This window comes from Entelurus aequoreus, linkage group LG06, assembly GCF_033978785.1.
Source record: "Entelurus aequoreus isolate RoL-2023_Sb linkage group LG06, RoL_Eaeq_v1.1, whole genome shotgun sequence".
Lineage (NCBI taxonomy): Eukaryota > Metazoa > Chordata > Actinopteri > Syngnathiformes > Syngnathidae > Entelurus > Entelurus aequoreus.
In genome coordinates, this window is record NC_084736.1 from 85284397 (window position 1) to 85309314 (window position 24918).

The 24918-nt window shown below is 40.3% G+C and overlaps 51 non-coding genes across 51 annotated transcripts; all 51 read left to right on the top strand.

The window, feature by feature from the left end:
* The first annotated feature begins 181 nt into the window (after positions 1-181).
* trnak-cuu (transfer RNA lysine (anticodon CUU)) lies at positions 182-254 on the top strand. The gene has a single exon. It is a non-coding gene; the product is annotated as a tRNA-Lys (tRNA).
* A 114-nt stretch (positions 255-368) lies between these two features.
* trnak-cuu (transfer RNA lysine (anticodon CUU)) lies at positions 369-441 on the top strand. The gene has a single exon. It is a non-coding gene; the product is annotated as a tRNA-Lys (tRNA).
* Positions 442-557: 116 nt separating this feature from the next.
* On the top strand, positions 558-630 carry trnak-cuu (transfer RNA lysine (anticodon CUU)). The gene has a single exon. It is a non-coding gene; the product is annotated as a tRNA-Lys (tRNA).
* Positions 631-745: 115 nt separating this feature from the next.
* On the top strand, positions 746-818 carry trnak-cuu (transfer RNA lysine (anticodon CUU)). The gene has a single exon. It is a non-coding gene; the product is annotated as a tRNA-Lys (tRNA).
* A 116-nt stretch (positions 819-934) lies between these two features.
* Positions 935-1007, top strand: trnak-uuu (transfer RNA lysine (anticodon UUU)). Its single transcript has one exon. It is a non-coding gene; the product is annotated as a tRNA-Lys (tRNA).
* A 116-nt stretch (positions 1008-1123) lies between these two features.
* On the top strand, positions 1124-1196 carry trnak-cuu (transfer RNA lysine (anticodon CUU)). The gene has a single exon. It is a non-coding gene; the product is annotated as a tRNA-Lys (tRNA).
* A 304-nt stretch (positions 1197-1500) lies between these two features.
* trnak-cuu (transfer RNA lysine (anticodon CUU)) lies at positions 1501-1573 on the top strand. Its single transcript has one exon. It is a non-coding gene; the product is annotated as a tRNA-Lys (tRNA).
* A 115-nt stretch (positions 1574-1688) lies between these two features.
* On the top strand, positions 1689-1761 carry trnak-cuu (transfer RNA lysine (anticodon CUU)). The gene has a single exon. It is a non-coding gene; the product is annotated as a tRNA-Lys (tRNA).
* Positions 1762-1877: 116 nt separating this feature from the next.
* trnak-cuu (transfer RNA lysine (anticodon CUU)) lies at positions 1878-1950 on the top strand. The gene has a single exon. It is a non-coding gene; the product is annotated as a tRNA-Lys (tRNA).
* Positions 1951-2066: 116 nt separating this feature from the next.
* On the top strand, positions 2067-2139 carry trnak-uuu (transfer RNA lysine (anticodon UUU)). Its single transcript has one exon. It is a non-coding gene; the product is annotated as a tRNA-Lys (tRNA).
* A 681-nt stretch (positions 2140-2820) lies between these two features.
* Positions 2821-2893, top strand: trnak-cuu (transfer RNA lysine (anticodon CUU)). The gene has a single exon. It is a non-coding gene; the product is annotated as a tRNA-Lys (tRNA).
* A 660-nt stretch (positions 2894-3553) lies between these two features.
* On the top strand, positions 3554-3626 carry trnak-cuu (transfer RNA lysine (anticodon CUU)). The gene has a single exon. It is a non-coding gene; the product is annotated as a tRNA-Lys (tRNA).
* A 283-nt stretch (positions 3627-3909) lies between these two features.
* Positions 3910-3982, top strand: trnak-cuu (transfer RNA lysine (anticodon CUU)). Its single transcript has one exon. It is a non-coding gene; the product is annotated as a tRNA-Lys (tRNA).
* Positions 3983-4096: 114 nt separating this feature from the next.
* Positions 4097-4169, top strand: trnak-cuu (transfer RNA lysine (anticodon CUU)). The gene has a single exon. It is a non-coding gene; the product is annotated as a tRNA-Lys (tRNA).
* Positions 4170-4285: 116 nt separating this feature from the next.
* On the top strand, positions 4286-4358 carry trnak-cuu (transfer RNA lysine (anticodon CUU)). The gene has a single exon. It is a non-coding gene; the product is annotated as a tRNA-Lys (tRNA).
* A 115-nt stretch (positions 4359-4473) lies between these two features.
* Positions 4474-4546, top strand: trnak-cuu (transfer RNA lysine (anticodon CUU)). Its single transcript has one exon. It is a non-coding gene; the product is annotated as a tRNA-Lys (tRNA).
* Positions 4547-4661: 115 nt separating this feature from the next.
* On the top strand, positions 4662-4734 carry trnak-cuu (transfer RNA lysine (anticodon CUU)). Its single transcript has one exon. It is a non-coding gene; the product is annotated as a tRNA-Lys (tRNA).
* Positions 4735-4850: 116 nt separating this feature from the next.
* trnak-uuu (transfer RNA lysine (anticodon UUU)) lies at positions 4851-4923 on the top strand. The gene has a single exon. It is a non-coding gene; the product is annotated as a tRNA-Lys (tRNA).
* A 116-nt stretch (positions 4924-5039) lies between these two features.
* Positions 5040-5112, top strand: trnak-cuu (transfer RNA lysine (anticodon CUU)). The gene has a single exon. It is a non-coding gene; the product is annotated as a tRNA-Lys (tRNA).
* Positions 5113-5416: 304 nt separating this feature from the next.
* Positions 5417-5489, top strand: trnak-cuu (transfer RNA lysine (anticodon CUU)). The gene has a single exon. It is a non-coding gene; the product is annotated as a tRNA-Lys (tRNA).
* A 115-nt stretch (positions 5490-5604) lies between these two features.
* Positions 5605-5677, top strand: trnak-cuu (transfer RNA lysine (anticodon CUU)). The gene has a single exon. It is a non-coding gene; the product is annotated as a tRNA-Lys (tRNA).
* Positions 5678-5793: 116 nt separating this feature from the next.
* On the top strand, positions 5794-5866 carry trnak-cuu (transfer RNA lysine (anticodon CUU)). Its single transcript has one exon. It is a non-coding gene; the product is annotated as a tRNA-Lys (tRNA).
* A 116-nt stretch (positions 5867-5982) lies between these two features.
* On the top strand, positions 5983-6055 carry trnak-uuu (transfer RNA lysine (anticodon UUU)). Its single transcript has one exon. It is a non-coding gene; the product is annotated as a tRNA-Lys (tRNA).
* A 681-nt stretch (positions 6056-6736) lies between these two features.
* On the top strand, positions 6737-6809 carry trnak-cuu (transfer RNA lysine (anticodon CUU)). The gene has a single exon. It is a non-coding gene; the product is annotated as a tRNA-Lys (tRNA).
* A 283-nt stretch (positions 6810-7092) lies between these two features.
* Positions 7093-7165, top strand: trnak-cuu (transfer RNA lysine (anticodon CUU)). Its single transcript has one exon. It is a non-coding gene; the product is annotated as a tRNA-Lys (tRNA).
* A 114-nt stretch (positions 7166-7279) lies between these two features.
* trnak-cuu (transfer RNA lysine (anticodon CUU)) lies at positions 7280-7352 on the top strand. The gene has a single exon. It is a non-coding gene; the product is annotated as a tRNA-Lys (tRNA).
* A 116-nt stretch (positions 7353-7468) lies between these two features.
* Positions 7469-7541, top strand: trnak-cuu (transfer RNA lysine (anticodon CUU)). Its single transcript has one exon. It is a non-coding gene; the product is annotated as a tRNA-Lys (tRNA).
* A 115-nt stretch (positions 7542-7656) lies between these two features.
* On the top strand, positions 7657-7729 carry trnak-cuu (transfer RNA lysine (anticodon CUU)). The gene has a single exon. It is a non-coding gene; the product is annotated as a tRNA-Lys (tRNA).
* A 116-nt stretch (positions 7730-7845) lies between these two features.
* Positions 7846-7918, top strand: trnak-uuu (transfer RNA lysine (anticodon UUU)). The gene has a single exon. It is a non-coding gene; the product is annotated as a tRNA-Lys (tRNA).
* A 684-nt stretch (positions 7919-8602) lies between these two features.
* trnak-cuu (transfer RNA lysine (anticodon CUU)) lies at positions 8603-8675 on the top strand. The gene has a single exon. It is a non-coding gene; the product is annotated as a tRNA-Lys (tRNA).
* A 116-nt stretch (positions 8676-8791) lies between these two features.
* trnak-cuu (transfer RNA lysine (anticodon CUU)) lies at positions 8792-8864 on the top strand. Its single transcript has one exon. It is a non-coding gene; the product is annotated as a tRNA-Lys (tRNA).
* Positions 8865-8979: 115 nt separating this feature from the next.
* trnak-cuu (transfer RNA lysine (anticodon CUU)) lies at positions 8980-9052 on the top strand. The gene has a single exon. It is a non-coding gene; the product is annotated as a tRNA-Lys (tRNA).
* A 116-nt stretch (positions 9053-9168) lies between these two features.
* Positions 9169-9241, top strand: trnak-cuu (transfer RNA lysine (anticodon CUU)). The gene has a single exon. It is a non-coding gene; the product is annotated as a tRNA-Lys (tRNA).
* Positions 9242-9357: 116 nt separating this feature from the next.
* trnak-uuu (transfer RNA lysine (anticodon UUU)) lies at positions 9358-9430 on the top strand. Its single transcript has one exon. It is a non-coding gene; the product is annotated as a tRNA-Lys (tRNA).
* An 869-nt stretch (positions 9431-10299) lies between these two features.
* trnak-cuu (transfer RNA lysine (anticodon CUU)) lies at positions 10300-10372 on the top strand. The gene has a single exon. It is a non-coding gene; the product is annotated as a tRNA-Lys (tRNA).
* A 116-nt stretch (positions 10373-10488) lies between these two features.
* trnak-cuu (transfer RNA lysine (anticodon CUU)) lies at positions 10489-10561 on the top strand. Its single transcript has one exon. It is a non-coding gene; the product is annotated as a tRNA-Lys (tRNA).
* Positions 10562-10844: 283 nt separating this feature from the next.
* On the top strand, positions 10845-10917 carry trnak-cuu (transfer RNA lysine (anticodon CUU)). Its single transcript has one exon. It is a non-coding gene; the product is annotated as a tRNA-Lys (tRNA).
* Positions 10918-11032: 115 nt separating this feature from the next.
* trnak-cuu (transfer RNA lysine (anticodon CUU)) lies at positions 11033-11105 on the top strand. Its single transcript has one exon. It is a non-coding gene; the product is annotated as a tRNA-Lys (tRNA).
* Positions 11106-11221: 116 nt separating this feature from the next.
* On the top strand, positions 11222-11294 carry trnak-cuu (transfer RNA lysine (anticodon CUU)). The gene has a single exon. It is a non-coding gene; the product is annotated as a tRNA-Lys (tRNA).
* Positions 11295-11410: 116 nt separating this feature from the next.
* On the top strand, positions 11411-11483 carry trnak-uuu (transfer RNA lysine (anticodon UUU)). Its single transcript has one exon. It is a non-coding gene; the product is annotated as a tRNA-Lys (tRNA).
* Positions 11484-11975: 492 nt separating this feature from the next.
* Positions 11976-12048, top strand: trnak-cuu (transfer RNA lysine (anticodon CUU)). Its single transcript has one exon. It is a non-coding gene; the product is annotated as a tRNA-Lys (tRNA).
* Positions 12049-12163: 115 nt separating this feature from the next.
* trnak-cuu (transfer RNA lysine (anticodon CUU)) lies at positions 12164-12236 on the top strand. The gene has a single exon. It is a non-coding gene; the product is annotated as a tRNA-Lys (tRNA).
* Positions 12237-12352: 116 nt separating this feature from the next.
* On the top strand, positions 12353-12425 carry trnak-cuu (transfer RNA lysine (anticodon CUU)). Its single transcript has one exon. It is a non-coding gene; the product is annotated as a tRNA-Lys (tRNA).
* A 116-nt stretch (positions 12426-12541) lies between these two features.
* On the top strand, positions 12542-12614 carry trnak-uuu (transfer RNA lysine (anticodon UUU)). Its single transcript has one exon. It is a non-coding gene; the product is annotated as a tRNA-Lys (tRNA).
* Positions 12615-12729: 115 nt separating this feature from the next.
* On the top strand, positions 12730-12802 carry trnak-cuu (transfer RNA lysine (anticodon CUU)). Its single transcript has one exon. It is a non-coding gene; the product is annotated as a tRNA-Lys (tRNA).
* Positions 12803-12917: 115 nt separating this feature from the next.
* Positions 12918-12990, top strand: trnak-cuu (transfer RNA lysine (anticodon CUU)). The gene has a single exon. It is a non-coding gene; the product is annotated as a tRNA-Lys (tRNA).
* Positions 12991-13105: 115 nt separating this feature from the next.
* Positions 13106-13178, top strand: trnak-uuu (transfer RNA lysine (anticodon UUU)). Its single transcript has one exon. It is a non-coding gene; the product is annotated as a tRNA-Lys (tRNA).
* Positions 13179-13669: 491 nt separating this feature from the next.
* Positions 13670-13742, top strand: trnak-cuu (transfer RNA lysine (anticodon CUU)). The gene has a single exon. It is a non-coding gene; the product is annotated as a tRNA-Lys (tRNA).
* A 679-nt stretch (positions 13743-14421) lies between these two features.
* Positions 14422-14494, top strand: trnak-cuu (transfer RNA lysine (anticodon CUU)). Its single transcript has one exon. It is a non-coding gene; the product is annotated as a tRNA-Lys (tRNA).
* Positions 14495-14987: 493 nt separating this feature from the next.
* On the top strand, positions 14988-15060 carry trnak-uuu (transfer RNA lysine (anticodon UUU)). The gene has a single exon. It is a non-coding gene; the product is annotated as a tRNA-Lys (tRNA).
* A 304-nt stretch (positions 15061-15364) lies between these two features.
* trnak-cuu (transfer RNA lysine (anticodon CUU)) lies at positions 15365-15437 on the top strand. The gene has a single exon. It is a non-coding gene; the product is annotated as a tRNA-Lys (tRNA).
* The last annotated feature ends 9481 nt before the right edge of the window (positions 15438-24918 follow it).

Consider the following 24918-nt stretch of genomic DNA (forward strand, 5'->3'; position numbering starts at 1 on the left):
TTCCCAAGAAAGAGGCCTGGTTAACTCTTAATCTCAGGATCGTGGTTTCGAGCCCACATTGGGCGAGATTTATGTTTGCTAGATACTGCATGAATCTGTCTTTCTTGTGGAAACTCCAATCTAAAACTTTTTCTAATTGTACACTGAAGTCTAAAAACATCTCGTATTTTCCAAGAAAACAGCCCGGTTAGCTCAGTCGGTAGAGCATGAGACTCTTAATCTCAGGGTCGTGGGTTCGAGCCCCACATTGGGCGAGATTTTGTTTTCTAGATATTGCTTGAATTGGTCTTTCTTGTGGCAGTTCCACTCTAAAACTTTGAGAAATTTAAAATCAAGTCTGAAAAGGTCTCGTAACTCAATTGAAAGAGGCCCGGTTGGCTCAATCGGTAGAGCATGAGACTCTTAATCTCAGGGTCGTGGGTTCGAGCCCCACATTGGGCGAGATTTATGTTTGCTAGATACTGCATGAATCTGTCTTTCTTGTGGCAATTCCACTCTAAAATTTGTACTAATTGTACACTGAAATCTGAAAACGTTGCTTATTTTCCCAGAAAGTGGCCCGGTTAGCTCAGTCGGTAGAGCATGAGACTCTTAATCTCAGGGTCGTGGGTTCGAGCCCCACATTGGGCGAGATTTTGTTTTCTAGATATTGCTTGAATTGGTCTTTCTTGTGGCAATTCCACTCTAAAACTTTGAGTAATTGTAAAATCAAGTCTGAAAAGGTCTCGTAACTCAATGGAAAGAGGCCCGGTTAGCTCAGTCGGTAGAGCATGAGACTCTTAATCTCAGGGTCGTGGGTTCGAGCCCCACATTGGGCGAGATTTAGGTTAGCTAGATACTGGATGAATCTTTCTTTGTTGTGGTAACTCCAATCTAAAACTTTTACTAATTTTACACTGAAGTCTGAAAACGTCTCATATTGTCGAAGAAAGCGGCCCGGTTAGCTCAGTCGGTAGAGCATGAGACTTTTAATCTCAGGGTCGTGGGTTCGAGCCCCACATTGGGCTAGATTTAGGTTTGTTAGATACTGCATGAATCTGTCTTTCTTGTGGCAATTCCACTCTAAAATTTTTACTAATTGTACACTGAAATCTGAAAAAGTTGCTTATTTTCCATGAAAAAGGCCCGGTTAGCTCAGTAGGTAGAGCATGAGACTCTTAATCTCAGGGTCGTGGGTTCGATCCCCACATTGGGCGAGATTTTGTTTTCTAGATATTGCTTGAATTGGTCTTTCTTGTGGCAATTCCACTCTAAAACTTTGAGAAATTGTAAAATCAAGTCTGAAAAGGTCTCGTAACTCAACTGAAAGAGGCCTGTTTAGCTCAGTCGGTAGAGCATGAGACTCTTAATCTCAGGGTCGTGGGTTCGAGCCCCACATTGGGCGAGATTTATGTTTGCTAGATACTGCATGAATCTGTCTTTCTTGTGGCAATTCCACTCTAAAATTTGTACTAATTGTACACTGAAATCCGAAAACATTGCTTATTTTCCCAGAAAGTGGCCCGGTTAGCTCAGTCGGTAGAGCATGAGACTCTTAATCTCAGGGTCGTGGGTTCGAGCCCCACATTGGGCGAGATTTTGTTTTCTAGATATTGCTTGAATTGGTCTTTCTTGTGGCAATTCCACTCTAAAACTTTGAGTAATTGTAAAATCAAGTCTGAAAAGGTCTCGTAACTCAATGGAAAGAGGCCCGGTTAGCTCAGTCGGTAGAGCATGAGACTCTTAATCTCAGGGTCGTGGGTTCGAGCCCCACATTGGGCGAGATTTATGTTTGCTAGATACTGCATGAGTCTGTCTTTCTTGTGGCAATTCCACTCTAAAATTTGTACTAATTGTACACTGAAATCTGAAAACGTTGCTTATTTTCCCAGAAAGTGGCCCGGTTAGCTCAGTCGGTAGAGCATGAGACTCTTAATCTCATGGTCGTGGGTTCGAGCCCCACATTGGGCGAGATTTAGGTTAGCTAGATACTGTATGAATCTTTCTTTGTTGTGGTAACTCCAATCTAAAACTTTTACTAATTTTACACTGAAGTCTGAAAACGTCTCCTATTGTCGAAGAAAGCGGCCCGGTTAGCTCAGTCGGTAGAGCATGAGACTTTTAATATCAGTGTCGTGGGTTCGATCCCCACATTGGGCGAGATTTGTTTTTGTAGATACTGCTTGAAATGGTCTTTCTTTTGGCAATTCCACTCTAAAACTTTGAGTAATTGTAAAATCAAGTCTGAAAAGGACTCGTAACACAAATGAAAGAGGCCCGGTTAGCACAGTCGGTAGAGCATGAGACTCTTAATCTCAGGGTCGTGGGTTCGAGCCCCACATTGGGCTAGATTTAGGTTTGTTAGATACTGTATGAATCTGTCTTTCTTGTGGCAATTCCACGCTAAAATTTTTACTAATTGTACACTGAAATCTGAAAACGTTGCTTATTTTCCATGAAAAAGGCCAGGTTAGCTCAGTCGGTAGAGCATGAGACTCTTAATCTCAGGGTCGTGGGTTCGAGCCCCACATTGGGCGAGATTTAGGTTTGCTATATACTGCGTGAATCTTTCTTTCTTGTGGTAACTCCAATCTATAACATTTACTAAATGTACACTGAAGTCTGAAAACGTCTCGTATTTCCCAAGAAAGAGGCCTGGTTAACTCAGTCGGGAAAGCATGAGACTCTTAATCTCAGGATCGTGGTTTCGAGCCCACATTGGGCGAGATTTATGTTTGCTAGATACTGCATGAATCTGTCTTTCTTGTGGAAACTCCAATCTAAAACTTTTTCTAATTGTACACTGAAGTCTAAAAACATCTCGTATTTTCCAAGAAAACAGCCCGGTTAGCTCAGTCGGTAGAGCATGAGACTCTTAATCTCAGGGTCGTGGGTTCGAGCCCCACATTGGGCGAGATTTAGGTTTGCTATATACTGCGTGAATCTTTCTTTCTTGTGGTAACTCCAATCTATAACTTTTACTAAATGTACACTGAAGTCTGAAAACGTCTCGTATTTCCCAAGAAAGAGGCCTGGTTAACTCTTAATCTCAGGATCGTGGTTTCGAGCCCACATTGGGCGAGATTTATGTTTGCTAGATACTGCATGAATCTGTCTTTCTTGTGGCAATTCCACGCTAAAATTTTTACTAATTGTACACTGAAATCTGAAAACGTTGCTTATTTTCCATGAAAAAGGCCAGGTTAGCTCAGTCGGTAGAGCATGAGACTCTTAATCTCAGGGTCGTGGGTTCGAGCCCCACATTGGGCGAGATTTAGGTTTGCTATATACTGCGTGAATCTTTCTTTCTTGTGATAACTCCAATCTATAACATTTACTAAATGTACACTGAAGTCTGAAAACGTCTCGTATTTCCCAAGAAAGAGGCCTGGTTAACTCAGTCGGGAAAGCATGAGACTCTTAATCTCAGGATCGTGGTTTCGAGCCCACATTGGGCGAGATTTATGTTTGCTAGATACTGCATGAATCTGTCTTTCTTGTGGAAACTCCAATCTAAAACTTTTTCTAATTGTACACTGAAGTCTAAAAACATCTCGTATTTTCCAAGAAAACAGCCCGGTTAGCTCAGTCGGTAGAGCATGAGACTCTTAATCTCAGGGTCGTGGGTTCGAGCCCCACATTGGGCGAGATTTAGGTTTGCTATATACTGCGTGAATCTTTCTTTCTTGTGGTAACTCCAATCTATAACTTTTACTAAATGTACACTGAAGTCTGAAAACGTCTCGTATTTCCCAAGAAAGAGGCCTGGTTAACTCTTAATCTCAGGATCGTGGTTTCGAGCCCACATTGGGCGAGATTTATGTTTGCTAGATACTGCATGAATCTGTCTTTCTTGTGGAAACTCCAATCTAAAACTTTTTCTAATTGTACACTGAAGTCTAAAAACATCTCGTATTTTCCAAGAAAACAGCCCGGTTAGCTCAGTCGGTAGAGCATGAGACTCTTAATCTCAGGGTCGTGGGTTCGAGCCCCACATTGGGCGAGATTTTGTTTTCTAGATATTGCTTGAATTGGTCTTTCTTGTGGCAGTTCCACTCTAAAACTTTGAGAAATTTAAAATCAAGTCTGAAAAGGTCTCGTAACTCAATTGAAAGAGGCCCGGTTGGCTCAATCGGTAGAGCATGAGACTCTTAATCTCAGGGTCGTGGGTTCGAGCCCCACATTGGGCGAGATTTATGTTTGCTAGATACTGCATGAATCTGTCTTTCTTGTGGCAATTCCACTCTAAAATTTGTACTAATTGTACACTGAAATCTGAAAACGTTGCTTATTTTCCCAGAAAGTGGCCCGGTTAGCTCAGTCGGTAGAGCATGAGACTCTTAATCTCAGGGTCGTGGGTTCGAGCCCCACATTGGGCGAGATTTTGTTTTCTAGATATTGCTTGAATTGGTCTTTCTTGTGGCAATTCCACTCTAAAACTTTGAGTAATTGTAAAATCAAGTCTGAAAAGGTCTCGTAACTCAATGGAAAGAGGCCCGGTTAGCTCAGTCGGTAGAGCATGAGACTCTTAATCTCAGGGTCGTGGGTTCGAGCCCCACATTGGGCGAGATTTTGTTTTCTAGATATTGCTTGAATTGGTCTTTCTTGTGGCAATTCCACTCTAAAACTTTGAGTAATTGTAAAATCAAGTCTGAAAAGGTCTCGTAACTCAATGGAAAGAGGCCCGGTTAGCTCAGTCGGTAGAGCATGAGACTCTTAATCTCAGGGTCGTGGGTTCGAGCCCCACATTGGGCGAGATTTAGGTTAGCTAGATACTGGATGAATCTTTCTTTGTTGTGGTAACTCCAATCTAAAACTTTTACTAATTTTACACTGAAGTCTGAAAACGTCTCATATTGTCGAAGAAAGCGGCCCGGTTAGCTCAGTCGGTAGAGCATGAGACTTTTAATCTCAGGGTCGTGGGTTCGAGCCCCACATTGGGCTAGATTTAGGTTTGTTAGATACTGCATGAATCTGTCTTTCTTGTGGCAATTCCACTCTAAAATTTTTACTAATTGTACACTGAAATCTGAAAAAGTTGCTTATTTTCCATGAAAAAGGCCCGGTTAGCTCAGTAGGTAGAGCATGAGACTCTTAATCTCAGGGTCGTGGGTTCGATCCCCACATTGGGCGAGATTTTGTTTTCTAGATATTGCTTGAATTGGTCTTTCTTGTGGCAATTCCACTCTAAAACTTTGAGAAATTGTAAAATCAAGTCTGAAAAGGTCTCGTAACTCAACTGAAAGAGGCCTGTTTAGCTCAGTCGGTAGAGCATGAGACTCTTAATCTCAGGGTCGTGGGTTCGAGCCCCACATTGGGCGAGATTTATGTTTGCTAGATACTGCATGAATCTGTCTTTCTTGTGGCAATTCCACTCTAAAATTTGTACTAATTGTACACTGAAATCCGAAAACATTGCTTATTTTCCCAGAAAGTGGCCCGGTTAGCTCAGTCGGTAGAGCATGAGACTCTTAATCTCAGGGTCGTGGGTTCGAGCCCCACATTGGGCGAGATTTTGTTTTCTAGATATTGCTTGAATTGGTCTTTCTTGTGGCAATTCCACTCTAAAACTTTGAGTAATTGTAAAATCAAGTCTGAAAAGGTCTCGTAACTCAATGGAAAGAGGCCCGGTTAGCTCAGTCGGTAGAGCATGAGACTCTTAATCTCAGGGTCGTGGGTTCGAGCCCCACATTGGGCGAGATTTATGTTTGCTAGATACTGCATGAGTCTGTCTTTCTTGTGGCAATTCCACTCTAAAATTTGTACTAATTGTACACTGAAATCTGAAAACGTTGCTTATTTTCCCAGAAAGTGGCCCGGTTAGCTCAGTCGGTAGAGCATGAGACTCTTAATCTCATGGTCGTGGGTTCGAGCCCCACATTGGGCGAGATTTAGGTTAGCTAGATACTGTATGAATCTTTCTTTGTTGTGGTAACTCCAATCTAAAACTTTTACTAATTTTACACTGAAGTCTGAAAACGTCTCCTATTGTCGAAGAAAGCGGCCCGGTTAGCTCAGTCGGTAGAGCATGAGACTTTTAATATCAGTGTCGTGGGTTCGATCCCCACATTGGGCGAGATTTGTTTTTGTAGATACTGCTTGAAATGGTCTTTCTTTTGGCAATTCCACTCTAAAACTTTGAGTAATTGTAAAATCAAGTCTGAAAAGGACTCGTAACACAAATGAAAGAGGCCCGGTTAGCACAGTCGGTAGAGCATGAGACTCTTAATCTCAGGGTCGTGGGTTCGAGCCCCACATTGGGCTAGATTTAGGTTTGTTAGATACTGTATGAATCTGTCTTTCTTGTGGCAATTCCACGCTAAAATTTTTACTAATTGTACACTGAAATCTGAAAACGTTGCTTATTTTCCATGAAAAAGGCCAGGTTAGCTCAGTCGGTAGAGCATGAGACTCTTAATCTCAGGGTCGTGGGTTCGAGCCCCACATTGGGCGAGATTTAGGTTTGCTATATACTGCGTGAATCTTTCTTTCTTGTGGTAACTCCAATCTATAACATTTACTAAATGTACACTGAAGTCTGAAAACGTCTCGTATTTCCCAAGAAAGAGGCCTGGTTAACTCAGTCGGGAAAGCATGAGACTCTTAATCTCAGGATCGTGGTTTCGAGCCCACATTGGGCGAGATTTATGTTTGCTAGATACTGCATGAATCTGTCTTTCTTGTGGAAACTCCAATCTAAAACTTTTTCTAATTGTACACTGAAGTCTAAAAACATCTCGTATTTTCCAAGAAAACAGCCCGGTTAGCTCAGTCGGTAGAGCATGAGACTCTTAATCTCAGGGTCGTGGGTTCGAGCCCCACATTGGGCGAGATTTAGGTTTGCTATATACTGCGTGAATCTTTCTTTCTTGTGGTAACTCCAATCTATAACTTTTACTAAATGTACACTGAAGTCTGAAAACGTCTCGTATTTCCCAAGAAAGAGGCCTGGTTAACTCTTAATCTCAGGATCGTGGTTTCGAGCCCACATTGGGCGAGATTTATGTTTGCTAGATACTGCATGAATCTGTCTTTCTTGTGGAAACTCCAATCTAAAACTTTTTCTAATTGTACACTGAAGTCAAAAAACATCTTGTATTTTCCAAGAAAACAGCCCGGTTAGCTCAGTCGGTAGAGCATGAGACTCTTAATCTCAGGGTCGTGGGTTCGAGCCCCACATTGGGCGAGATTTTTTTTTCTAGATATTGCTTGAATTGGTCTTTCTTGTGGCAGTTCCACTCTAAAACTTTGAGAAATTTAAAATCAAGTCTGAAAAGGTCTCGTAACTCAATTGAAAGAGGCCCGGTTGGCTCAATCGGTAGAGCATGAGACTCTTAATCTCAGGGTCGTGGGTTCGAGCCCCACATTGGGCGAGATTTATGTTTGCTAGATACTGCATGAATCTGTCTTTCTTGTGGCAATTCCACTCTAAAATTTGTACTAATTGTACACTGAAATCTGAAAACGTTGCTTATTTTCCCAGAAAGTGGCCCGGTTAGCTCAGTCGGTAGAGCATGAGACTCTTAATCTCAGGGTCGTGGGTTCGAGCCCCACATTGGGCGAGATTTTGTTTTCTAGATATTGCTTGAATTGGTCTTTCTTGTGGCAATTCCACTCTAAAACTTTGAGTAATTGTAAAATCAAGTCTGAAAAGGTCTCGTAACTCAATGGAAAGAGGCCCGGTTAGCTCAGTCGGTAGAGCATGAGACTCTTAATCTCAGGGTCGTGGGTTCGAGCCCCACATTGGGCGAGATTTAGGTTAGCTAGATACTGGATGAATCTTTCTTTGTTGTGGTAACTCCAATCTAAAACTTTTACTAATTTTACACTGAAGTCTGAAAACGTCTCATATTGTCGAAGAAAGCGGCCCGGTTAGCTCAGTCGGTAGAGCATGAGACTTTTAATCTCAGGGTCGTGGGTTCGAGCCCCACATTGGGCTAGATTTAGGTTTGTTAGATACTGCATGAATCTGTCTTTCTTGTGGCAATTCCACTCTAAAATTTTTACTAATTGTACACTGAAATCTGAAAAAGTTGCTTATTTTCCATGAAAAAGGCCCGGTTAGCTCAGTCGGTAGAGCATGAGACACTTAATCTCAGGGTCGTGGGTTCGAGCCCCACATTGGGCAAGATTTAGGTTTGCTATATACTGCATGAATCTTTCTTTCTTTCTTGTGGTAACTCCAATCTATAACTTTTACTAAATGTACACTGAAGTCTGAAAACGTCTCGTATTTCCCAAGAAAGAGGCCCGGTTAACTCAGTCGGTAGAGCATTAGATTCTTAATCTCAGGATCGTGGTTTCGAGCCCACATTGGGCGAGATTTATGTTTGCTAGATACTGCATGAATCTGTCTTTCTTGTGGCAACTCCAATCTAAAACTTTTTCTAATTGTACACTGAAGTCTAAAAACATCTCGTATTTTCCAAGAAAACAGCCCGGTTAGCTCAGTAGGTAGAGCATGAGACTCTTAATCTCAGGGTCGTGGGTTCGAGCCCCACATTGGGCGAGATTTTGTTTTCTAGATATTGCTTGAATTGGTCTTTCTTGTGGCAATTCCACTCTAAAACTTTGAGAAACTGAAAATCAAGTCTGAAAAGGTCTCGTAACTCAACTGAAAGAGGCCTGTTTAGCTCAGTCGGTAGAGCATGAGACTCTTAATCTCAGGGTCGTGGGTTCGAGCCCCACATTGGGCGAGATTTATGTTTGCTAGATACTGCATGAATCTGTCTTTCTTGTGGCAATTCCACTCTAAAATTTGTACTAATTGTACACTGAAATCCGAAAACATTGCTTATTTTCCCAGAAAGTGGCCCGGTTAGCTCAGTCGGTAGAGCATGAGACTCTTAATCTCAGGGTCGTGGGTTCGAGTCCCACATTGGGCGAGATTTTGTTTTCTAGATATTGCTTGAATTGGTCTTTCTTGTGGCAATTCCACTCTAAAACTTTGAGTAATTGTAAAATCAAGTCTGAAAAGGTCTCGTAACTCAATGGAAAGAGGCCCGGTTAGCTCAGTCGGTAGAGCATGAGACTCTTAATCTCAGGGTCGTGGGTTCGAGCCCCACATTGGGCGAGATTTATGTTTGCTAGATACTGCATGAATCTGTCTTTCTTGTGGCAATTCCACTCTAAAATTTGTACTAATTGTACACTGAAATCTGAAAACGTTGCTTATTTTCCCAGAAAGTGGCCCGGTTAGCTCAGTCGGTAGAGCATGAGACTCTTAATCTCATGGTCGTGGGTTCGAGCCCCACATTGGGCGAGATTTAGGTTAGCTAGATACTGTATGAATCTTTCTTTGTTGTGGTAACTCCAATCTAAAACTTTTACTAATTTTACACTGAAGTCTGAAAACGTCTCCTATTGTCGAAGAAAGCGGCCCGGTTAGCTCAGTCGGTAGAGCATGAGACTTTTAATATCAGTGTCGTGGGTTCGATCCCCACATTGGGCGAGATTTGTTTTTGTAGATACTGCTTGAAATGGTCTTTCTTTTGGCAATTCCACTCTAAAACTTTGAGTAATTGTAAAATCAAGTCTGAAAAGGACTCGTAACACAAATGAAAGAGGCCCGGTTAGCACAGTCGGTAGAGCATGAGACTCTTAATCTCAGGGTCGTGGGTTCGAGCCCCACATTGGGCGAGATTGTATTTTTTAGATACTGCTTGAAACGGTCTTTCTTGTGGCAATTCCACTCTAAAACTTTGAGTAATTGTAAAATCAAGTCTGAAAACGTCTCATAACGCAAAGGAAAGAGGCCCGGTTTGCTCAGTCGGTAGAGCATGAGACTCTTAATCTCAGGGTCGTGGGTTCGAGCCCCACATTGGGCTAGATTTAGGTTTGTTAGATACTGTATGAATCTGTCTTTCTTGTGGCAATTCCACGCTAAAATTTTTACTAATTGTACACTGAAATCTGAAAACGTTGCTTATTTTCCATGAAAAAGGCCAGGTTAGCTCAGTCGGTAGAGCATGAGACTCTTAATCTCAGGGTCGTGGGTTCGAGCCCCACATTGGGCGAGATTTAGGTTTGCTATATACTGCGTGAATCTTTCTTTCTTGTGGTAACTCCAATCTATAACATTTACTAAATGTACACTGAAGTCTGAAAACGTCTCGTATTTCCCAAGAAAGAGGCCTGGTTAACTCAGTCGGGAAAGCATGAGACTCTTAATCTCAGGATCGTGGTTTCGAGCCCACATTGGGCGAGATTTATGTTTGCTAGATACTGCATGAATCTGTCTTTCTTGTGGAAACTCCAATCTAAAACTTTTTCTAATTGTACACTGAAGTCTAAAAACATCTCGTATTTTCCAAGAAAACAGCCCGGTTAGCTCAGTCGGTAGAGCATGAGACTCTTAATCTCAGGGTCGTGGGTTCGAGCCCCACATTGGGCGAGATTTATGTTTGCTAGATACTGCATGAATCTGTCTTTCTTGTGGAAACTCCAATCTAAAACTTTTTCTAATTGTACACTGAAGTCTAAAAACATCTCGTATTTTCCAAGAAAACAGCCCGGTTAGCTCAGTCGGTAGAGCATGAGACTCTTAATCTCAGGGTCGTGGGTTCGAGCCCCACATTGGGCGAGATTTAGGTTTGCTATATACTGCGTGAATCTTTCTTTCTTGTGGTAACTCCAATCTATAACTTTTACTAAATGTACACTGAAGTCTGAAAACGTCTCGTATTTCCCAAGAAAGAGGCCTGGTTAACTCTTAATCTCAGGATCGTGGTTTCGAGCCCACATTGGGCGAGATTTATGTTTGCTAGATACTGCATGAATCTGTCTTTCTTGTGGAAACTCCAATCTAAAACTTTTTCTAATTGTACACTGAAGTCAAAAAACATCTCGTATTTTCCAAGAAAACAGCCCGGTTAGCTCAGTCGGTAGAGCATGAGACTCTTAATCTCAGGGTCGTGGGTTCGAGCCCCACATTGGGCGAGATTTTGTTTTCTAGATATTGCTTGAATTGGTCTTTCTTGTGGCAATTCCACTCTAAAACTTTGAGTAATTGTAAAATCAAGTCTGAAAAGGTCTCGTAACTCAATGGAAAGAGGCCCGGTTAGCTCAGTCGGTAGAGCATGAGACTCTTAATCTCAGGGTCGTGGGTTCGAGCCCCACATTGGGCGAGATTTATGTTTGCTAGATACTGCATGAATCTGTCTTTCTTGTGGCAATTCCACTCTAAAATGTGTACTAATTGTACACTGAAATCTGAAAACGTTGCTTATTTTCCCAGAAAGTGGCCCGGTTAGCTCAGTCGGTAGAGCATGAGACTCTTAATCTCATGGTCGTGGGTTCGAGCCCCACATTGGGCGAGATTTAGGTTAGCTAGATACTGTATGAATCTTTCTTTGTTGTGGTAACTCCAATCTAAAACTTTTACTAATTTTACACTGAAGTCTGAAAACGTCTCCTATTGTCGAAGAAAGCGGCCCGGTTAGCTCAGTCGGTAGAGCATGAGACTTTTAATATCAGTGTCGTGGGTTCGATCCCCACATTGGGCGAGATTTGTTTTTGTAGATACTGCTTGAAATGGTCTTTCTTTTGGCAATTCCACTCTAAAACTTTGAGTAATTGTAAAATCAAGTCTGAAAACGACTCGTAACACAAATGAAAGAGGCCCGGTTAGCACAGTCGGTAGAGCATGAGACTCTTAATCTCAGGGTCGTGGGTTCGAGCCCCACATTGGGCGAGATTGTATTTTTTAGATACTGCTTGAAACGGTCTTTCTTGTGGCAATTCCACTCTAAAACTTTGAGTAATTGTAAAATCAAGTCTGAAAACGTCTCATAACGCAAAGGAAAGAGGCCCGGTTAGCTCAGTCGGTAGAGCATGAGACTCTTAATCTCAGGGTCGTGGGTTCGAGCCCCAAATTGGGCGAGATTTATGTTTGCTAGATACTGCATGAATCTGTCTTTCTTGTGGCAATTCCACTCTAAAATTTGTACTAATTGTACACTGAAATCTGAAAACATTGCTTATTTTCCCAGAAAGTGGCCCGGTTAGCTCAGTCGGTAGAGCATGAGACTCTTAATCTCAGGGTCGTGGGTTCGAGCCCCACATTGGGCGAGATTTTGTTTTCTAGATATTGCTTGAATTGGTCTTTCTTGTGGCAATTCCACTCTAAAACTTTGAGTAATTGTAAAATCAAGTCTGAAAAGGTCTCGTAACTCAATGGAAAGAGGCCCGGTTAGCTCAGTCGGTAGAGCATGAGACTCTTAATCTCAGGGTCGTGGGTTCGAGCCCCACATTGGGCGAGATTTATGTTTGCTAGATACTGCATGAATCTGTCTTTCTTGTGGCAATTCCACTCTAAAATTTGTACTAATTGTACACTGAAATCTGAAAACGTTGCTTATTTTCCCAGAAAGTGGCCCGGTTAGCTCAGTCGGTAGAGCATGAGACTCTTAATCTCATGGTCGTGGGTTCGAGCCCCACATTGGGCGAGATTTAGGTTAGCTAGATACTGTATGAATCTTTCTTTGTTGTGGTAACTCCAATCTAAAACTTTTACTAATTTTACACTGAAGTCTGAAAACGTCTCCTATTGTCGAAGAAAGCGGCCCGGTTAGCTCAGTCGGTAGAGCATGAGACTTTTAATATCAGTGTCGTGGGTTCGATCCCCACATTGGGCGAGATTTGTTTTTGTAGATACTGCTTGAAATGGTCTTTCTTTTGGCAATTCCACTCTAAAACTTTGAGTAATTGTAAAATCAAGTATGAAAACGTCTCATAACGCAAATGAAAGAGGCCCGGTTAGCTCAGTCGGTAGAGCATGAGACTCTTAATCTCAGGGTCGTGGGTTCGAGCCCCACATTGGGCGAGATTGTTTTTTTTAGTTATTGCTTGAAACGGTCTTTCTTGTGGCAATTCTACTCTAAAACTTTGAGTAATTGTAAAATCAAGTCTGAAAACGTCTCGTAACTCACATGAAAGAGGCCCGGTTAGCTCAGTCGGTAGAGCATGAGACTCTTAATCTCAGGGTCGTGGGTTCGAGCCCCACATTGGGCGAGATTTTGTTTTCTAGATATTGCTTGAATTGGTCTTTCTTGTGGCAATTCCACTCTAAAACTTTGAGTAATTGTAAAATCCAGTCTGAAAAGGTCTCGTAACTCAATGGAAAGAGGCCCGGTTAGCTCAGTCGGTAGAGCATGAGACTTTTAATCTCAGTGTCGTGGGTTCGAGCCCCACATTGGGCGAGATTTGTTTTTGTAGATACTGCTTGAAATGGTCTTTCTTTTGGCAATTCCACTCTAAAACTTTGAGTAATTGTAAAATCAAGTATGAAAACGTCTCATAACGCAAATGAAAGAGGCCCGGTTAGCTCAGTCGGTAGAGCATGAGACTCTTAATCTCAGGGTCGTGGGTTCGAGCCCCACATTGGGTGAGATGGTTTTTTTTAGATACTGCTTGAAACGGTCTTTCTTGTGGCAATTCTACTCTAAAACTTTGAGTAAATGTAAAATCAAGTCTGAAAACGTTTCGTAACACACATGAAAGAGGCCCGGTTAGCTCAGTCGGTAGAGCATGAGACTCTTAATCTCAGGGTCGTGGGTTCGAGCCCCACATTGGGTGAGATTTGTTTTTTTAGATACTGCTTGAAATGGTCTTTCTTGTGGCAATTCTATTCTAAAACTTTGAGTAATTGTAAAATCAAGTCTGAAAACGTCTCGTAACTCACATGAAAGAGGCCCGGTTAGCTCAGTCGGTAAAGCATGAGACTCTTAATCTCAGGGTCGTGGGTTCGAGCCCCACATTGGGCAAGATTTGTTTTTCTAGATACTGCTTGAAATGGTCTTTCTTATGGCAAATCCAGTCTTAAACTTTGAGTAATTGTAAAATCAAGTATGAAAACGACTTGTAACTCAGCTGACAGAGGCCCTGTTAGCTCAGTCGGTAGAGCATGAAACTCTTAATCTCAGGGTCGTGGGTTCGAGCCCCACATTGGGCGAGATAGTTTTTTTTAGTTATTGCTTGAAACGGTCTTTCTTGTGGCAATTCCACTCTAAAACTTTGAGTAATTGTAAAATCAAGTCTGAAAACGTCTCGTAACACACAAGAAAGAGGCCCAGATAGCTCAGTCGGTAGAGCATGAGACTCTTAATCTCAGGGTCGTGGGTCGAGCCCCACATTGGGTTAGATTTAGGTTTGTTAGATACTGCATGAATCTGTCTTTCTTGTGGCAATTCCACTCTAAAATGTGTACTAATTGTACACTGAAATCTGAAAACGTTGCTTATTTTCCCAGAAAGTGGCCCGGTTAGCTCAGTCGGTAGAGCATAAGACTCTTAATCTCAGGATCGTGGTTTCGAGCCCACATTGGGCGAGATTTATGTTTGCTAGATACTGCATGAATCTGTCTTTCTTGTGGCAACTCCAATCTAAAACTTTTTCTAATTGTACACTGAAGTCTAAAAACATCTCGTTTTTTCCAAGAAAACAGCCCGGTTAGCTCAGTCGGTAGAGCTTGAGACTCTTAATCTCAGGGTCGTGGGTTCGAGCCCCACATTGGGCGAGATTTTGTTTTCTAGATATTATTTGAATTGGTCTTTCTTGTGGCAATTCCACGCTAAAACTTTGAGTAATTGTAAAATCAAGTCTGAAAAGGTCTCGTAACTCAATGGAAAGAGGCAGGGTTAGCTCAGTCGGTAGAGCATGAGACTCTTAATCTCAGGGTCGTGGGTTCGAGCCCCACATTGGGCGAGGTTTATGTTTGCTAGATACTGCATGAATCTGTCTTTCTTGTGGCAATTCCACTCTAAAATTTGTACTAATTGAACACTGAAATCTGAAAACGTTGCTTATTTTCCAAGAAAGTGGCCTGGTTAGCTCAGTCGGTAGAGCATGAGACTCTTAATCTCAGGGTCATGAGTTCGAGACCCACATTGGGCGAGATTTAGGTTAGCTAGATACTGTATGAATCTTTCTTTGTTGTGGTAACTCCAATCTAAAACTTTTACTAATTTTACACTGAAGTCTGAAAACGTCTGCTATTGTCGAAGAAAGCGGCCCGGTTAGCTCAGTCGGTAGAGCATGAGACTTTTAATCTCAGGGTCATGGGTTCGAGCCCCATGCTGGGCGAGATTGTTTTTTTTTAGATACTGCTTGAAACGGTCTTTCTTGTGGCAATTCCACTATAAAACTTTGAGTAATTGTAAAATCAATTCTGAAAACGTCTCGTAACTCGCATGGAAGAGGCCCGGTTAATTTAGTCGGTAGAGCATGAGACTCTTAATCTCAGGGTCGTGGGTTCGAGTCCCACATTGGGCGAGATTTGGTTTTCTAGATACTGCTTGAAACGGTCTTTCTTGTGGCAATTCTACTCTAAAACTTTGAGTAATTGTAAAATCAAGTCTGAAAACGACTCGTAACACAAATGAAAGAGGCCCGGTTAGCTCAGTCGGTAGAGCATGAGACTCTTAATCTCAGGGTCGTGGGTTCGAGCCCCACATTGGGCGAGATTGTTTTTTTTAGATACTGCTTGAAACGGTCTTTCTTTCGGCTATTCTACTCTAAAACTTTGAGTAATTGTAAAATCAAGTCTGAAAACGTCTCGTAACTCACACGAAAGAGGCCTGGTTAGCCCATTCGGTAGAGCATGAGACTCTTAATCTCAGGGTCGTGGGTTCGAGCCCCATGCTGGGCGAGATTGTTTTTTTTTAGATACTGCTTGAAACGGTCTTTCTTGTGGCAATTCCACTCTAAAACTTAGAGTAATTGTAAAATCAATTCTGAAAACGTCTCGTAACTCGCATGGAAGAGGCCCGGTTAATTTAGTCGGTAGAGCATGAGACTCTTAATCTCAGGGTCGTTGGTTTGAGTCCCACATTGGGCGAGATTTGGTTTTCTAGATACTGCTTGAAACGGTCTTTCTTGTGGCAATTCTACTCTAAAACTTTGAGTAATTGTAAAATGAAGTCTGAAAACGTCTCGTAACTTTCTTGAAGGAGGCCTGGTTAGCTCAGTCGGTAGAGTATGAGACTCTTAATCTCAGGGTCGTGGGTTTGAGCCCCACATTGGTTGAGTTTTAGGTTTGCTATATACTGCATGAATCTGTCTTTCTTGTGGCAATTCCACTCTAAAATGTTTACTAATTGTACACTGAAATCTGAAAACATTGCTTATTTTCCATGAAAGAGGCCCGGTTAGCTCAGTCGGTAGAGCATGAGACTCTTAATCTCAGGGTCGTGGGTTTGAGCCCCACATTGGGCGAAATTTAGGTTTTCTAAATATTGCTTGAAACTCTCTTTCTCGTGGCAAACTCCACGCTGAAACTTTTACTAATTGTACACTGAAGTCTGAAAACATCTCGTATGTTCCATGAAAGCGGCCCGCTTAGCTTAGTCGGTAGAGCATGAGACTCTTAATTTCCGGTTTCGTGGGATTGAGCCCCACATTGAGCGAAATTTAGGTTTTCTAAATACTGCTTGAAACTCTCTTTCTCGTGGCAAACTCCATGCTGAACCTTTTTTTAATTGTACACTGAAGTCTGAAAACATCTCGTATTTTCCATGAAAGCGGCCCGGTTAGCTCAGTCGGTAGAGCATGAGACTCTTAATCTTATTGTCGTGGGTTTCGAGTCCCACATTGGGCGAGATTTAGGTTTTCTCGATACTGCTTGAAGCTGTATTTCTTGTGGCAACTCCACCTTGAAAGTCTTGGCTGATTGTACACTCAAGTCTGAAAACAGTACTTAAACACACACTACAACCAACCTTGGATAAGTGCAGGTGTGTGGTTGACTAAACTGCACAACCATAAGAAATATTCTGAAGCACAGAACACCTAACCAAATATGACTAAAATGTAAGTATTTTCTGCCATGACAGTCCTTGAACCCGGTAATAACTTCTGTCAACCGAGAAATATTGTTGGCTGCAGATTTTCTGAAACATCTTTAAGGAGTATCTGTACACCCCAGACTAAAAACAATACCATCATAATTACAAATCCACACTTGCAATGCACGTGAATGACTGAACCCAAGCACTCTTTCTGATGCCTGAAGAATTAGCGTATAGGTTGTACAGGTTAAAAAATAATTTCTCCACAGTAGTGATAAGTCGGTCGCGAACGATAGCCGATTGGTGCCGGCTCTTTGAAGTGAACGACGGGATCTGTTTCGCGAACGAGAAAGCAGACTCCTGTTTGAAAGCTATTTTTCTTTTTTTAATTGTATTTTAAATCCGCATTGGTCATCTTTTGTGGCTGTATCAGTGTCTGTGTGACTGTGACGGTTCAGTTCAGTTTCAGCTTATTTGGAACATGCATACGATACAATGTAATGCATCACATATTTCCAGTAGTTTCATTACAGCACGTCCGAAAAGGAGTAGGAAGAAGCTGAGCTTACTTAATCCTACCCCTTTTCATACCATAGCAATTTTATCCTATTTCCTTGTTCTCTGTGACATGACAGTGAACAAATAAATAATAAATAAATAATATACCATAGTAAGTAAACAAATATTAAATACTTAAATGATATTTATCTCAAAACAAAGAAAAAGGGTTCAAGATGTTCATCATAATTACTGTTCTGTGTCGTTTATTTGATTTTGTGTTTTGTTTTTCAATTTACATGGTTGCACATTTGAAGTTGTATTTTGTTGAGTGAATTTGGTGTTTTTTTCACAAATTAAAATGTATTTATGTAAATGTCAAGTTATGTTATGTTTATCAATGAATCCATATAAATACTATACATAGGTTATATTTAATGTGTTTTACATAAGTTATTTTTTTACACAAAATTTGGTAATAAATGAATTTAAGTAACAAAAAATGTGAGGAGCCACTTGGGAGCTGAGCCAAAAGAGTTCCCATTACTCCCAATAGTGGTGTCTACAGTCTCCAGCTAACTTAATGCATATGTTTTGGCTTTGCGCAGCCCTGTGCATATAGTGGAATTAAACTTTTAATACTTTGTCTTTGGTAATTGGCCAAAGGTTACTATTTGGGGTAGCCCCTCTGTCATCTTCTCTGAGCAAATCCAAAAAGATCTTGGTAGCATGTAATACTTTTGTTGGCAAGAAGACTAATTGTGCTCATTTGGAAGGCAACAGCGCCTCGTTGCCACACCCGCTGGGTTAGAGATACTCTTTATTTCCCTAAATTGGAGAAAATTAGGCTGACATTGAACGGTTGTTCTGTGAAGTTTCAGAAAGTAGAGGGTGGTTTCCTAAAATATGCAAAAGAGGCTGATCTCAAAGTCAACCCTGATTGAAAAGTCATTGAAAGGTAGATCATTGATGAGCCTTTTGTCTGATTTTGTGCATCGCCGTACTGTGTTGGGGATATTCCTGAGTGCAGTTGTCTGTGGATTCATGTCAATATGTGCCTGTACTTTTTTGACTGATGAATGTTTATTTTATATATCAATCAATCAATCAAAGTATATTTATATAGCCCTTAATCACAAGTGTCTCAAAGGGCTGCACAAGCCACAACGGTTATATCATTTTTGTGGGTTACTTGTTTTGGGGTGAAAAAAACAAGTTTTGACATGTGTTTAATTGTATTTCTGGAGTGTATATAGCAAAAATACAATAAAGAAATGTCTAAAGAAAACAATGATTAGATTTAATAAACATCCCCACAAAGAAGTAGAGCATTGTTGTTTGTGATGTACTGTAAAGAAGGCTGAGATGATAACAACAAAGTGAGTGACAGGTCTGTGCCCCATGTTCACCTTCTCTGTCATGTCACATTCCCACAGCCAGCAGAGCCCAGAGATCTTGTCACACGGACACAAACAGGAGTTGTCACACTTGTCACATGGACACAAACAGGAGTTGTCACATGGACACAAACAGGAGTTGTCACATGGACACAAACAGGAGTTGTCACATGGACACAAACAGGAGTTGTCACATGGACACAAACAGGAGTTGTCACATTGACACAAACAGGAGTTGTCACATGGACACAAACAGGAGTTGTCACATGGACACAAACAGGAGTTGTCACATTGACACAAACAGGAGTTGTCACATGGACACAAACAGGAGTTGTCACATGGACACAAACAGGAGTTGTCACATGGACACAAACAGGAGTTGTCACATGGACACAAACAGGAGTTGTCACATGGACACAAACAGGAGTTGTCACATGGACACAAACAGGAGTTGTCACATGGACACAAACAGGAGTTGTCACACGGACACAAACAGGAGTTGTCACATGGACACAAACAGGAGTTGTCACATTGACACAAACAGGAGTTGTCACATGGACACAAACAGGTTATTTAGTTTTGCAGCCAAAGTGGTGAGTTTTCAGTTTTGTCTTACAGTTTTTCCTTTTCCTCAATTTTTTGAGTGACATTTTTTGTTAACAATTTTGCTAGATAAGAGACAGTGAAGAAGTTTTATAGCCATTGTTTCTCCCTCCTTTTGGAGGGTTTTTTCTTAATGATAAATGTCAGAGATTATATCCTGCGCCAAGTATAGTTCGCTCTTGTTTTGTCTTTCCTCCTTTCAAAGTGACTTTCGGTTGTTCCTTTTTGTGGAACCCTTTCTTTTTCGCCGACTAGTCAGGTTATAGCATATGTTGAATTGTCCTGACTCTGGAGGTGAAAAGAAACTTTCAAAATAAAAGCCTGCCGGATTATTCCCTACTCTGCATCTGAGTCCTATATTTGACCAAGCCTGACATATATATATATATGTATTTATATTAGTGTTGTCCTGATAACAATATGTTGGTCCCGGTACTTTTCAGAGGCAGTATAGTCCCAAATATATGCTTTCAGAACAGCCTTCTTCTGTTTTGAGCAGCGTCAAGGCCATTCAAGGGAGTCAAATAGTAGATTAGGATTGTTGTTTTTCCGCGAGCAGACATTACAATGGCTTGTCTGTTGTAGTTGTCCATGTTGGCCCTCATATCCAATCTTCTCAATTCAACAAGCTTCTCCATGATGTGATCCATCTTGCCATTCATTTCAGAAATGGCCACAGTCTGTGATCCCACAACTCGCCCCCAAGCCTTCCATTGCCACGAACAGCCTTTGGACTCCTTGAGTGGCTGCCATCGTCTTCCCAACTTGACTACACACCAGAGCAATGCCCAGCCTAATCAGCACATGCCCCGCCATCATGCTTCCAAATAGGTAGATGTCTTCCACGTCCTCGACGGCAAGGACCGAGAGGCACATGATTCTCCATTTGTCCCAGGAATCTCTCTTGTACCCCGCAGCAAAGGTTCCGTCAGGGCAGCCAGGCTCCCCAGAACCTCTTTTCCTCGTCCAAAAGATTTTGTTAATTGAGTCGAGAGTCCAGCTAATCAATTCCATGTCTGATGTTTAGATTTGGAGGACAACGCAGAGAAAGAGGCTTAAAAAAAGTGTAGACAAGACCTATGTGTATATATATATGAATGAATGATCTTTATCGTCATTGTGCATGTACAGCTACAGGTCCAACGAAATTTAGGTTGCTTCCCTAAGGTGCTTTGCATTTTTAAAAAAAAGAAGAAACCACACAATATACAAAAACAACACAATATACACAATATGCAATATAATATATAATACATGCATTGACTGCAGCGCATGGTATGTGCTGCGGAGAAGGTGAATGGCTGCAAGCTCCCATCCCTCCAGGACTTGTTCTCCTCCAGGACCAGGAGGCGTGTGGGTGGGATCACAGCTGACTCTTCTCACCCTGGACACACACTATTCTCCCCTCCCCCCTCAGGCAGGAGACTACGCTCCATCCAGACCCACACCTCCCGCCACCTCAACACTTTATTCCCCTCGGCCATCAGGCACATGAACAAGAACTCCTAACAGCAGCTCCTTGAATTCCTTCTAAGTCTATCTGATAGCTCAGTCACAGCTCTTTTTATACCAAATATGTGTTATATGTGTTTTATGTTGCACGTTTGCACCAAGAAAAATTCCTAGTTTGTGAACCCGTTCTCAAACAATGGCAATAAAACTATTCTGATTCTGATTCTGATATGGCCTAAGACCACTCTAAGAGGCAATGTAAAAAAGAACGAGACAGTAAAAAGTATAAAGTGACTAGTGAAGTGACTAGAGAGGAGTAATGCTGGTTCCCAGAGTGCTGAGGGGGTGGGAGTCAGCATTTCTTACCTCCTATGCTGTGCAGGCATTTTATTTTGGATTAAATATGTCAATAAATATGATAAATATTGTCCAGTTGGCCTTCGCTGATTGCACAGTCCCGGATCGTGATTGACCGGTGGCTTCCTCATGTTGCACGTGAGGGAGTTTTTATATATATGTATGTATGTATATACATATATATGAATGAATATATATATATATATATATATATATATATATATATATATATATATATATATATATATATATATATATATATATATATATATATATATATATATATATATATATATATATATACACTACCGTTCAAAAGTTTGGGGTCACATTAAAATGTCCTTATTTTTCAATGAAGATAACTTTAAACTAGTCTTAACTTGAAAGAAGTACACTCTATACATTGCTAATGTGGTAAATGACTATTCTAGCTGCAAATGTCTGCTTTTTGGTGCAATATCTACATAGGTGTATAGAGGCCCATTTCCAGCAACTATCACTCCAGTGTTCTAATGGTACAATGTGTTTGCTCATTGGCTCAGAAGGCTAATTGATGATTAGAAAACCCTTGTGCAATCATGTTCACACATCTGAAAACACTTTAGCTCGTTACAGAAGCTACAAAACTGACCTTCCTGCGAGCAGATTGACTTTCTGGAGCATCACATTTGTGGGGTCAATTAAACGCTCAAAATGGCCAGAAAAAGAGAACTTTCATCTGAAACTCCACAGTCTATTCTTGTTCTTAGAAATGAAGGCTATTCCACTAAATTGTTTGGGTGACCCCAAACTTTTGAACGGTAGTGTGTATATAATATATATATATATATATATATATATATATATATATATATATATATATATATATATATATATATATATATATATATATATATATATATATATATATATATATATATATATATATATATATATATACTGTATATATATATATATATATATATATATATATATATATATATATATATATATATATATATATATATATATATATATATATATATATATATATATATATATATATATATATATATATATATATACAGGTGCTGGTTCCATCCCAGCATTCTTCAGTGCCGTTGTGTCCTTATTTGGGTAATAGAGTGTACCCACCTTGCTTCCAGTGTGAATCAGTAGCACGTTTATGGCAAACCCAAAGTCAATTAGCATCGAGCTAACGCATTTTGAAAAGTGTACTTCTGAGCGCCTTCTTCTTGCTTCGTGGTCATTGAAAATGGCAACATTCCCACTGAGTCAGCTCTGGGTGCTGCTGGGGTTCTTGTTTCCCCGCCAAGTGTTTGAGCCATCGCAACCGGATGTGACATGACGGCAAGAAAGGATTGGAGGAATGGCAATGTTTTCATTTGACATGAATTGATACCAAACTACAGAATTCGGTACCCATCTCTGGTCATCATTTTATTGAAGTATTTCAATGATTGTTCTCTTTGAATATTTTGTCAAAATAAAAAGGCACGGTCTTGAGACAACATTTGTATGTACAGTTGGTATGTAAGTAGCGCTTCATTTGGGTCAGTACTGTTTGTTTGTAACTCAATGTAGTAATAGTATGCAGCCTTTTGTTAGATTCCCCCTTCACCCAGCCACTGAACATGTGCACCAATGATGGAGAAAAGACAAGATTGCATGATGTAAAAATGTCAAACAGCAGATGAATACTTTCAGCTCTTGCGATGCAACGGAGAAAATGCCGTCATTAGAGTGCTTAAGTGCTTGATGTTTGACACTTTTCCCTGCCAAGACTGGATGTTGGCCAGGCTTATATTTAGGAGCGGCATTTTTACTCTGGGGTTACTTTCTCTCTCCATCCCCTCCACGTCACCATTTGTCCTCTGTCACATGAATAATGCTGTCATCTGCCAGGAGATGAAAGTGCACAGCAGGTTGACGTCACCACTCCATTACCACAGATCTTCATCATCACACACATCTTCATCACAAGCAGTACATCCTCCATAGCGTTAAAGTGTGGCTCATCAAGTACCACTGAAGCAAGGAGAAATGTCTCTGCACGATAATCTAAAGCCTTTACATTTGCACACAAAGAGGCTTGTTGGCATCTCTTTGAAAAGATGAGTGACTTCCAAAATGACCATATTAGGAGATGTGCCTTGATGAGAGGAAGTAAGATGTGTCTGCTCACATGGAAACTGAGATCTTAAGTCAGGAGTCAGGATTAGCAGCAAATGTCCACAGGAATTCATTTTGGGAGAAGCTGGAATAAAAATGTTTCCAAAAGACACGCTAATATATACGAATACAATGCTCCAACACGGCCAAAACAACACATAGCAAACCATGTTGGGGTCTCAGATGACATCGGGCAAGAGGTGTGGTGTATGTATATATATATACATACATATATATATATATATATATATATATATATATATATATATATATATATATATATATATATATATATATATATATATATATATATATGTATATATATATATATATATATATATATATATATATATATATATATATATATATGTATATATATATATATATATATATATATATATATACATATATATATATATATATATATACATATATATATATATATATATATATATATATATGTATGTATATATATATATATATATATATATATATATATATATATATATATATATATATATATATATATATATATATATATATATATATATATATATATATATATATATATACATATATATATAGAGGATAGAGGGAAAGATGAATGCAGCAATGTGCAGAGACATCGTGGATGAAAAGCATGTAACTGAGAGACAAGTCAGGATAGAGGGAAAGATGAATGCAGCAATGTGCAGAGACATCCTGAATAAAAAGCATGTAATTGAGAGGTGCTGCAAAGAGGAATTGGCCAACATGCCAAAGATAAAAGTGCCAAGCTTGTGGTGTCGTATTGAAAACAACTTGAGGCTGTAATTGCTGCTGAAGGAGCATCAACAAAGTATTGAGCAGAGGTTGTGAATACTTATGTACATGTGATTGCTTTTATTTTCAATCAATTGGCAACATTTCAAATTGAACTTTTCCTCATTGTCATCACGGGGTATTGTGTGTACAACTGCAATGTTGTATTCCATTCTGGAATAAGGCTGCAACATAACAACATGTGGACAAAGTGAAACACTGTAAATGTTGTATTCCATTCTGGAATAAGGCTGCAACATAACAACATGTGGACAAAGTGAAACACTGTAAATGTTGTATTCCATTCTGGAATAAAGCTGCAACATAACAACATGTGGACAAAGTGAAACGCTGTAAATGTTGTATTCTATTCTGGAATAAGGCTGCAAGATAACAACATGTGGACAAAGTGAAACGCTGTAAATGTTGTATTCTATTCTGGAATAAAGCTGCAACATAACAACATGTGGACAAAGTGAAACGCTGTAAATGTTGTATTCTATTCTGGAATAAGGCTGCAACATAACAACATGTGGACAAAGTGAAACACTGTAAATGTTGTATTCTATTCTGGAATAAGGCTGCAACATAACAACATGCGGACAAAGTGAAACACTGTAAATGTTGTATTCCATTCTGGAATAAGGCTGCAACATAACAACATGTGGACAAAGTGAAACGCTGTAAATGTTGTATTCTATTCTGAAATAAGGCTGCAACATAACAACATGTGGACAAAGTGAAACACTGTAAATGTTGTATTCCATTCTGGAATAAGGCTGCAACATAACAACATGTGGACAAAGTGAAACACTGTAAATGTTGTATTCCATTCTGGAATAAGGCTGCAACATAACAACATGTGGAAAAAGTGA